Source organism: Electrophorus electricus, chromosome 7 (genome assembly GCF_013358815.1).
Source record: "Electrophorus electricus isolate fEleEle1 chromosome 7, fEleEle1.pri, whole genome shotgun sequence".
Classification (NCBI taxonomy): Eukaryota; Metazoa; Chordata; class Actinopteri; order Gymnotiformes; family Gymnotidae; genus Electrophorus; species Electrophorus electricus.
Genome location: NC_049541.1, coordinates 25,016,897 through 25,028,543, shown reverse-complemented (window position 1 = coordinate 25,028,543; position 11,647 = coordinate 25,016,897).

Below are 11,647 nucleotides of genomic sequence, written 5' to 3'. Positions count from 1 at the left end.
ATGTGCCCAGGTGCAGACAATAGGAGTGGGGTGAGGTGTTAGTAAGGTGCTACCAGCATGGCTGGGAGGAGCTTGGCTGTTATGTGCTACTGATGTGATGGCAGAGGGTGCCGGTATGCAGGGGACGCAGGGTTCAGAAAGACTCTCGGGTCCACGAGACCAGCAGGTTGTGTTAAAAACAACCCCTGCAGAGCAATGATGTCAGGCATAAGAACACCGTGTACTATACACTTTTACATAAGTAGAAGGCTCAGTGGGAGTTCATACCGTGTGCCAGCACGTAAACGTAAACTAATAATGTTGTTTTTTGGTTATTAAATATGCATGCACATCCAACGTAATAGTAATAAGATCAGCCATGATTGCAACTGATGAACCTTTCTGTTGTTTCCCATTACTAATGCAGACCAATGGTGGCTGTGTTGCTTCTCTGTGATTGGTTGCTTCTGTTTGGCTCGGAGGAGATAGGGGAGTGGGCCCTCCGCCTCCCCAGCGCCGACCCCATCCACCCCCTACCCCCGTTACCCCCATCCGAAAAAATTGGAGCAGACATTTCAGGGACGGATGTGTGCTCCCCGCGGAGGATTTGTTTAATGGAAATTTGGTGTAGGGAACATCCCCCCAGGGGACACCGAGCTGGAGCAAATCGCAAGGACGTGCACAGAAATATGACATTTTATCCGCTATTGGCATCACTAATCATTCAAGCCATGATGTACTAGCGTGCTTACACACACACACACACACACACACACACACACACACACACACACACACACACACACACACACACACGTGTGCTGTGCCTCTACCTGAACCATCTGTGACACTCACCCCACCCTTGCATTCTGCCCAAAACAAACGGTTCTTTTATGTGTTGGCTTAAAGTCTTGAACACGTTTCTTTAAAAGACCTTCGGTAGGCTTAGCCTGATGACAGTGTGAGCTAAGGACACCTGTAGCAGTTATACGACTGCTGCATGCCGTCCGTAGGTGTAGCGTTACCTGTTCCCTACAAGGAAGGCACGAGGCAAAGTTACACGTCACCCAAAACATGCTTAAAAAAAATTCTAAAATGGCTAACCGGCTAAAAGGCAGCGAGGGACGATTAACGCGACGGCTTTTTCACCGCGCTAACTGACCCGTGCTGGCTTCTTTTCATCGGTGTTAGCATTTGCAGGCCAGGCGTTTCTTTCAGGGATGGAACAAAGCTCCCAAGGAGTGGGTGAGAGGAGAGGGGGAGTGGAGTGGGGGGCGGGGCTCTGCAGCAAGCTAGGCGGGCAGACGTGTCCGATGTAGACGGGAACAAGCTCCGACAGCTCGACCGAGGACGGCGGAAGGAGCTTATTTCATGGCTGATTTGTTTTAATATCTGGAGCAACAGCAGGAGAGCGAGTGAGGAGTAGGAAGATGGAGAGAAGGAAGGAGGAGCCCGGCTGCTGGAGGGCGAGGGAAGGGGACAGGCGAACAGAGAGAGAGAGAGAGAGAGAGAGAGAGAGAGAGAGAGAGAGAGAGAGACACAAGGAGAAGCCGGAGGGTCGCGATCGATCGGGGGGCCCCGGCTCGGCGCAGCCCGTCCGTCTCCCTTGCTCAAGCCCACTTGATTCGACTTATCAGTTAATTAGCAGGTTTAGTGTCTGCTGGAGCAGCAAACACAGTAAGCTGTATTGTGCCGTTGCCCTCCAAGGCCCGAGACCCGTCCCCGCGGGACGTAAAAGGTGAGATGGGCCGGACAGGTGAGCGTTGCCGCTTGGCCGCGGCCAGGTCAGCAGGCAGGAGGGCGAGAGAGAGGGAGACAGAGCGACGCGGAGACCAGAAGAAAGGGGGGGAATTCTACTTTTAGCTTTCCGAATGCCTGAGTAATGTCACCCTAAAAGAACAAAAGACAAAAGTACAAAACACGACAAAACATCTGTCACGGACTTCAAAAGCTTGTCTCGCTTCCCCGCTCAAAAGAGAGCCCAGAGGAGGAAACGGGGCTTGACAGTGGCAGGAAGCTGTCTGAGCGCGCTGCGAGCTCTCCGACTGCGTTTGAGGTGTGCGGCTCTCTGAAGAGCAGAAGAGGATCCAAAGTTTTAAAAAAAACAAAAAACAAAACAAAGAAAAAAGGTGCAGCGGTGACAAGAGTGATCTTCAGATGAAAACCGGAAAACATTCCTCTTTGCCAGCTCCGTTTTGATAGCCACAGAATGTGCCAACTGCTTGGAGACACATGGGATGCCCCAGTTTTAAATCTGATTTAAATCCACACGGACCCCCTTCCACATCTTCACGCTTTTATGGTTTATTACCCAACCAGTGGCAGAACAAGGGCTTGTTTAGAAGGATTCTTCAATACAGGGGTTTACAAACTGCAGTCTGTAATAAAGAGACAATACATCAACTGCATACGCTATAATTTACCGAACTCCTTCTGCTTGAATACGTTCTGGCAGGATGTGCTACATTTGTACTGTACTGCAGACTGCATGCCTGGATAAAGCAGCCTCACTTTACACACCAGGAACGGGTCCGCTAGGACACGTTGCCTTTGAGCGCTGTTTGCGCCGAACCCCCCCATGTGGCAGCATTCACCTCTCCTCTGCCATTTTGTTTCGTGTTCACAGGAGCCTTCTGAAAGCCATTTGGAAGGCTGGGAGGGAAATCTCCCCCTTACCAATGCCTGCCTTTACTGAGCGCCCAGCTTTACGCATACCCACCTTTACTGAACGCCCAGCTTTACAGCATTTCCACCTTTACTGAACAACCAGCTTTATGCACACCCACCTTTACTGAACGCCCAGCTTTACGCACACCCACCTTTATGAACACCCAGCTTTATGCACACCCACCTTTACTGAATGCCCAGCATTACGCGCACCCACCTTTACTGAACGCCCAGCTTTACGCACACCCACCTTTACTGAACGCCCAGCTTTACGCACACCAACCTTTACTGAATGCCCAGCATTACGCACACCCACCTTTACTGAACACCCACTTTTCCAAACATCCACCTGTACAAACAGCAAGCTTTAATGAACATCCACCTTCAATGAACACCCACCTCCATAAATGGACACCTCTACAAGCACCCGCCTTTATGAATGGTCACCTCGATAAACGCACCCACCTTTCTGAAAGCCCACTTTTAAAGGAGAGCACTCCTTTTATAAATCACCATTTTTAATGAACACCTGCCTCTACAAACGCCCACCTTTGTGAATGTCCACCTTTACGAACGCTCACCTTTACAAATGCTCTCCTTTACGAACACTCTCCTTTATGAACGCTCTCCTTTACGAACGCCTGCCTCTGAGCTTGGCACAGAGTGCTTGGAAAAGCGAGCTGCGCTCGCGCACTCTTGTGAAACAGGAGTCCTTGAACCCGCTATAAAACATATGCATATGCATAAAGCGATCCCTTCTCTGCCTCTCGGCCTGCACACAAATTGATGGTGCTATTATGCGCACAGCGGTGGCACTTATTCCTCTTGTCACCGTGACAGCTGGTCGTCATGGCACCTGCCGAGCTGCTCCACGCCCGGTTATTGTTGGGGCTGATTGGTGACATCACTCTTTTTGGCCCAGCCTCCGGGGTGGCGCGGGGCAGCCGCGGAGGGGACGGCCTGACTCGGGCCCGTGGTGAAGTCACAGGCTGGGGCCGGTGTAAAGCCACCTCTGCCCTGCCTACGTCTGCTGTGAATGCTGGGCCTCATGGATGTCATCATAAGAGACAGCACAAAGGCTGTCCACATAGTGTGTGTGTGTGTGTGTGTGTGTGTGTGTGTGTGTGTGCGTGCGTGTGTGCGTGTGTGCGTGTGTGTGTGTGTGTGTGTGTGTGTGTGTGTTCATGGACTGAACTCAGTTGGTGATGAACTGGGCTCTGAGTCATTTCAGAGCTGAGAGAAGGAGTCCGTTCTGTGCTCATTTCTTCACAGAAATACAGAGTACAGAAGTACTGAGTTCCTTTTCAGGAGCGTTTCTTTCCTGCATATGTTGTGAAATGCAGAATTTCAGTATGAAAGTCTCAGAGTAGGGGCTTGCAACATTACTATTATTTACTCAGACATTTTGTTTGGGAAGTGAGAGTAAGTGCTGATGTGTATAGTGTGTGTGTGTGTGTGTGTGTGTGTGTGTGTGTGTGTGTGTGTGTGTGTGTGTGTGTGTGTGTGTGTGTGTGTGTGTGTGTGTCTCCCTCTGGTTCCTGTGTCTGGGCTGCTCCAGTTAGCTAATGGTCCTTGCAGTCTTTTCCCTCCATGGTGTCATTATTCTGCATTCCACATGGCTGGCGCACTAATAAACACACTGTGAAATGCATTATGGGCCGGAGAGAAAAGGGCGGGGGCCAAAACATGCCCTCCCATTCACTGAAGCAGGCAGGCTTTTTTTCTTTTCTTTTTTTTAATTGTCCATGATTGGAAAGTCAGTGAGGCCAATCGCTGCTCTGCCTGCTTTGTAACTAGATCTGTTTTCAAATCCCCTGAAAAGCATGAAATGACTGCACCGCCTGGCAACCCCTTCGAAATGAGTCCGAAGTGAGCCACTCTCAGTTGCTCTGTCCGAACACACGCTGAAGCTGATTCCCACTGAAGCTGATTCCCGATGAAGCTGATACCAATTGAAGCTGAAACCCCATGAAGCTGATAGCAGTTGAAGCTGAAACCCATTGAAGATGATACTAGTTGAAGCTGATCCTCATTGAAGATGATACTCGTTGAAGCTGAAACCCGTTGAAGCTGATACCAGTTGACGCTGATACTTGTTGAAGCTGATACCCAATGAAGCTAAAACCCGTTGAAGCTGAATGCTTGCCTCCCGCGAGTCACGTGGTTTGGACCACCACGTGCAGTGGGAGGATCCTGTTCGTAGCCACACCTGCACATACCTGTATTGTGTTAGTCTTTGTGTATTTAAACTCTTGTCATTGTGTGCAGTGTTGTCAGTTATTGTTGACGTAATGTGTTAATGTAGCATGTTAATGTTAATGTTAAATGTTCTTGTCGTTGTTAAATGTATCCGTGCTCATCGTGTTTGTTCAGTGTTAACCGTGTTGCGTTCATTGTTTGTAATACATGTGAGTGCCGTTGTCTTTCAATTAAATGTTTGTCCATGTCGAGGAAGTCTGTGCGTTCTGCTCTGCACCCTGCAGCACTCGAGCCATCGCGTTACAGATACCAGTTGAAGCTGATACGCTACGGTTGGTTTGGCTTGAAGTTAGAACACTCTGGAAGGCTTCTGGAAGGTCTAAACAATGTGGATTCTCTCTGGATTGTCTAAACACTCTTCATGGCCTAATCCACAGCTGATGCTCCTAAATAAAACCGATGACAAGCAGATACCTCAGGTAGAGCTCCAAGATTCACAATAATCTCCCACTGAGATTACAGTTCTGACGTCTTCATGTTTAAGTATTCATGCTTATGTGTTAATCCCACATTGCAGGGATTGTCTTTCTTAATACTAGGCAGAAGGTTTCAGCCTATATACCACTTATTAGTGGTTCAAAATGTCCAAACACATTGTAACAAAGCTTGCCATGCTGAATTCTGCAGGAATTCTGTCCTCTTAGTTGTGGTAAAGACTCTTAAGACATTGGCCCACTCCCCCAAACAGCCCAACCCCCACCATCCAGTCTCTGCCTGGAAGAGTGGTTACAAAGAGGGAGTTCCATATCACACATGAATTATCCTGTTCCTCTCTCCCTTTCCCCAGTCACTTAATTAACTAGGGTCAGTGCCTTCTCGACCCCTCCTTGCTCTGTGTGTATGCGTGTGTGTGCGTGCTCGCGCATGTTTGCGTGCATCCGTATCCGGAATGAATCCGCTCACGCCCCGGTTCCTGACACGATGCTCAGGTAGATACGCATCAGTAATTCGGGAAAGCTGTCGCGCACGCATGACGCCCGGCCATGGGGCTGTGATGGAAAGAGTCAGAGCAGGAGGGTGACAAATAGGCTCGTTTTGCCGAGGGGACATTCCAATGTCAATATATGGCATTTCCTGAACGCCTGCTCACAGTCGAGTCAACTGAGGCCCACACAATGGCCCTGTGTGTGTGCTGTGTGGGAGTGTGTATTTAATGGTGTGGTGGACAGAGGACCCTATGAAAGATGGGCACCAAACCTTTAATTAACAAGACTGATGGTTGCTGACACACCTTGCCCACTCCCCTTCCTCTCCTTTACTTTCTTTGTCTGTTTCTCTCTTCCTTTCTCTCTCCCTCTTTCTCTCTACCTCTCTACTCCTGCCAGTACTGTTCTCTCTAAATATTACATATGCGCCCAGAGCAGCTAGCTCATTAATGGACCAGTTTGGGTTTTGAAGCGCATAATAACAACCTTGTGTGGAAGCCATCTTTAGGAAACAAAGGCTCGGGACCGTACCGTCAGTTTCTCAATTGTAACCAAAGTTAATTGCTGCAGAGGATATCCCCAGTGGTAGCCCTGCTGTACAACTGATACCTCGGCCGATCTGGCGCAAACCATCTGGTGGCTCCTCCGGCAGACAATGGTCCGGCTTGACGGGGGCCGACGGAGACCATTTGGCCGTGCCCTGGGTGTCGGCTATTAAAGAAGCCGTCCAGAACGCAGCGCTCGGCAGAGGGCGACAGATCGAGGGGTTACTTGGGGCGGCGAAGGCCAAGTTCCACCAGCGGTCGGTGGGGTTGAGGCGGCGGACGTGTTGGGGGTCCTTGAGGACAGCGGCCAATACTAAAGGGTCTGGTAGGACTCACTTATGAATAGTGCGTGATTTATGATCTTTCATTTACCACGATGTTAGAGTTCCTAACAGTTGGTGGACTAGAGGGGTTGAAAGTGGGGCAGGATCCAATCCGGGAAGCAGGAACTGGCCCCTGACGGCTTCGTCGGACTGGCGTGCACCGGAGATGGCAGGTGAGGGATTAAGTACAGTTTCACAGCACCGTTGCGATTTATTTTTTATTTTTGCGAGGAACTCAAGCTCTGCCCGGGGCTCTTGGACATGCACACTCTTGCGCGCACAAGAGGCTGAGAGGTGCGTGCTCTCCGTAACTGTGGCGAGTGTGGCGGAGGAATCTTTGCGGAATGACATGGACGAGCTCCTGCGATCCTGCTGACGAGAGCGGATGAAGAATGACTCAGGAATTCCTTACCTGTCGCTCCCTAACGAGGGATGTTCATGGCTGTCTCTGCTCGCTAGCATCAGGAGAAGCCTCAGACCTCTCCACGCCTTCCCACCCTCATCAGCAGCTGTGGTTCAACCACCGGGCCTCTGCCAGCCATGGTCGACATGTGAATCTGCGACCTGTCTGATGGCAGCGAGGGATTTACCTGTGGTCATCACATATGTCAGTACGAGGGACACCTCGTACCCAGCACGCCTAGTGTGAACGATCGGCTGTTTCACTCTACGCGTCTTGGAACTTTTCGGTTTACAGCAACGGCTAAGAACTGCGTGCGATCTAAGGACGTCTCCAGATGAGAGTCCAGCAGTTCACCTTAAACGAGAAAACGAGACACGATCAGCTCTGTAAACCGGCCACACTACGCTGGTTTTATAAGCCATCGCACGTCACTTAACAGAGATCATGTTCTCAGCACACAGAATGAAACACAAGAAACCTGGAATGTAATTTCTTTCCACAGCCAGTGAGAATGTTTTACTAGCGTCCTGCTACGAGGTGAAATCCAGCACACGTACGGAGGAACAGCAGGCCGGGTCAGGACCGAAGCCTCCCGCAGAGTCTGCCAGAGAGCTGCGAATGTACATATTCAAAAGAGAAAACAGAAACTTTACAAGACTTCAAGGGCCACTGACCAGACGGATAAACCTCCAGATCAAAAGACCATGTCCTGGCCTCAGTGTGTGTTGGTGTTACTGTTACAAATTTGCCTATTATGCCGGGGGCCGGGACTGGGGGGATATGAAACTTTGGTATCTGGGGAATTAGGGTTGCACCAAAAATGGAAAACCGCGTCGCAGGCAATCACATCTCATTGTCATTCCTCTAATTCGCTGGCCTTTAACTGACATTGATTCCATCGCTGTTTCGTACTTATTCGAACATGCAAATGAGGTGCGCCGGAGACGCGGGGGGACACGCCACCTCGCTCAGGCACATGCGACGCGCTCCATCACCCACCCAACCTCCCTCCCGGGGCCCTCCCCGTCGGCCCCTGAGAGCCATCCCATCAACAACACAGAGGCGAGTGAAACCTCGAAGCCTGCAGGGCATAAAATCACCCTACTAACGCTGTTGAAAGCACCCAGGCAATCACATGCGCGGGGCCAGAGGCAGGCGACGGGTTTTTTTTTACTCTGGCCAGCTCCCAAGCCATTTTGGGCTCTTTGTGGAGGGCTTCTTCTGAGAGCCTGGCCATTACCTGCCTGAAAAAGGCCAGACAAGGAACGCGAGACGAAGAAAGGGAGCAAAATAAGATATTTCGTGTGAATGCGGAAGGCGAAATGTGTGCACGCATTTAATAACCGCGGCATTTAAATGCGTTTTTCTCTTCAGTTGTTTGGTAAGTGTGAGATTGTCAATTCTTTTCTTTTGGGATTTTTAAAATTTATTTATTTATTTTTTTTAACCAGCTGCAGTTCACACACTGCATCTTCAGCCCCGCAGGACACATTGGTGGCTTGCTGGGAAATACAGCCCCAAAGCCAGCCAATCAAAAAGCTCCGGCCTGTAGAAAGCGCCCATCCGTCAACTGACATCCCTGGCTGGTCAGACCTTCTCTTTTGAGCTGGTCTCTCTCTGGAGACCGCCTCCCGTCCTGCAGCTCCAGATCGCCCAGGGCTGGCGTGAGAGAGAGAGAGAGAGAGAGAGAGAGAGAGAGAGGGAGGACCCAACTCAAAGGGCAGAGAAGAGGAGGGAGCAGGAAGATACATGAAGAGTGGCTAAGAGCTTTTGTCACCTCAGGTGTTAACGCCACGGATCTAGCCGAGAGCGTGCGGCGAGCCGGCAAGGTGATAGGGGCCGCGTCGTAAATTAGGCCCCGTCGCTCTGGGAACATGGAGGGACTGAGAGGGGCGGGAGCGCGCGCGAGAGAGAGGGAGGCGGGAGCGGAGGAAATTAGCCTAAGTGAAAGAGGCACACTCGTGAGGAGAGTCTGGCACGGCAAAGTCACACTCTGACCGCTCTGAAAGCACCTGCTCGGGGGCCGGCACACGAACGCCTGTGACACCACAGCTCCGCAGTAGACACCGCGCCACCCGGACAATAAACGCCGGGCCCGGCCTGGGCACGGTTTGGCAAGTCAGCTCAAATAGACAGGGAGAACACGAGAAAGAAGGAACCTGTCTCCACAGGGAACAAAGAGGGTAAGCCTTATAGGTTTTCCATGCCAAGCTCCATGCTATCTGCTCCATTGTTTGTGGCGAAGACTTTGTGGCAGGACCAGAATGCCTGGCAGGCATTAGCTGGGCCCGGCAGCGTGAGACAAAAGGGTTGAGGTAATTCCCTGCGTTTCACACATGAGCAAGCTTTGCTCCTCTCTCTTGCTCAACACTGACTCACCAGAGTCTTCGACTGTTCCTGATAGGCTGCTGAAAGCAAGGCCCCTCCGGGGGGGGGGGGGACAGCAGGCCCCTGCGTGATAAAATCTAGCTCTACAGGTGTAGCTGGGTCCTTTATCAACACCAGTATTGTTCCCCTTGCCAACCGCCGCTCAGCAAAAAAGGCTGCAACCTGCCTGAGCCTTTCTAACGTCACACGTGCACACACACACACACACACACACACACACACACACACGCACGCACGCACGCACACAGGGCTCCAGGGTAAACAGTGCAACTGTGGTGCTCCCACGTCTGAAATTTCAAAATCCACTTCTTGCTTCTCGCCATTCTCACACTCTCAGCCCCGGAAGCCTGAGGTCCCGAGTGTCCAAGCGTAAGGGTGGCTCTGCATTCTCAGACAATGAGTCAGCCCAATCCTCACCCTGAGTGGGGCCAGCACGCCAGGTCTTAGACAGAGCCTGTGGAAGGAACAGGAAGGGGAGGGGTCGTGACGTGTCGACATGCCCTCGGGGGTGGTGGGTGTAGGGGTCACACGATACGAAGGTGCAGTAGTGGGGGACCAGGTTCGAATATGAAGTGCAAAGCCTCACCGGACAGCGCTGCCCGGGCTGTAACGCTAACGCTACTGCCGGCAGATTATACCGCATCCTTTATTTCCCTATGCATGGTGGTGGAGTGTTGGAGGTGTCACATGTGTCAAAGCCGGTAAGCTGTGCCTTTATCTGGAAAAACATGGACAGTGGGATCATGACGGCTGAAAGAATGTGGGCCTTCTCATTGTGTTACAGTTATTCCCAAAGAGACTTCTTTTGATGGGATTTTTTTCCTACCTCTCTCCCCATCAATCTTTTTCCAATTACCTGTCTTTTTTCCTCCCAAATCTATCATAATCGTTGCCTTGGAAACTGGTAGCATCCTCCATTAGGTTTTTGTCCATTGTTCGATTCGTGCAGCCGTGGCAACATGGGGTGGATAGAATACTCCCCCAGTAATGATCCGCTGGGCTTACGTGGAAAGAAATAGACACTTCATTCAAATTTCATCACTGTAACTACCTACAGTGACAAGCACTTGTGGATTTAAAGTAATTAATTAACAATGGTCAAATATGGAAATGTGTCCTTTGGAAAATTGTTTGCACACAAATAATAATTATAGTTAACATATGGTTATCCAGGCAAGAGAGATGATGTCTCAACCCTCAAGGACATCCCTTAATACCAAGGTACCAAGGCCCTTTGAAAAACACCAAAACTGACACCACCTCCATTTTCAGACTGTCATGAACACGCCCGCTCGCCCGCGCACACACACATGCACGCGCTCACACGACTCACGGAATGCATGGCATCCTGTGTGGCATGCTGTCAGCTTGTCATCTTTCACTCGGCGCACTCGACTAGACAGCGGAGGGCATGCTGGGATATGACAGCCGGCAAAACGTAGCCTTCTCATTACCTCTCCCCTCCACACCTGCTGGGTCGGACTCCTGAAGAGTCACCAAACAAACAAACACGGTTTTACACGGGCAGACGCGGCCTCCGGGGCCCAGCGTTTGCTACGTCACTGTAATAATAGCGCCCGCTGACGTAGATGCAAGAAGTGACATATTTCACCCTGGGTCTAAATGTTTTTAGTGCAAAACCTTGAACAATTTCTCATTTGTCACAAGAAATCTCCCCATGAATAAAATACTGCTGCACAATTGCAACAGTTTACCACTTTATGAAAACTCCATTGTGTATATAATTGCATATAATTTATATTCTGTGTATGAAATTGTATTATTAACTGGGAGAGCACCCAGTTATGCCATCTAAATTAAAATTGGATTACAACGGAATTTTGGAATTTTAAAATTTGTCTGTGTATAAAGACTTTTATGACTGGTATTGTGTAGCCATACACATGAATCAGTTCAAAAACTCAGAACAGTTGGAGTGGACATTGCATCGCTTTCAAGTTTTTTATGAACAACCAATTGAATTCAATATGAAAAGGTAACTCTTCCATACAGGCATGTATTATAGAGCTGTATTATAGAGATAACCAGTAGGACAGTCAGGGGCCACCCATGATGGTGAGGGGAGAGAGAGAGAGAGAGAGAGAGAGAGAGAGCGAGAGAGAGAGCGAGAGAGAGAGAGAGAGAAAGAGAGAGAGA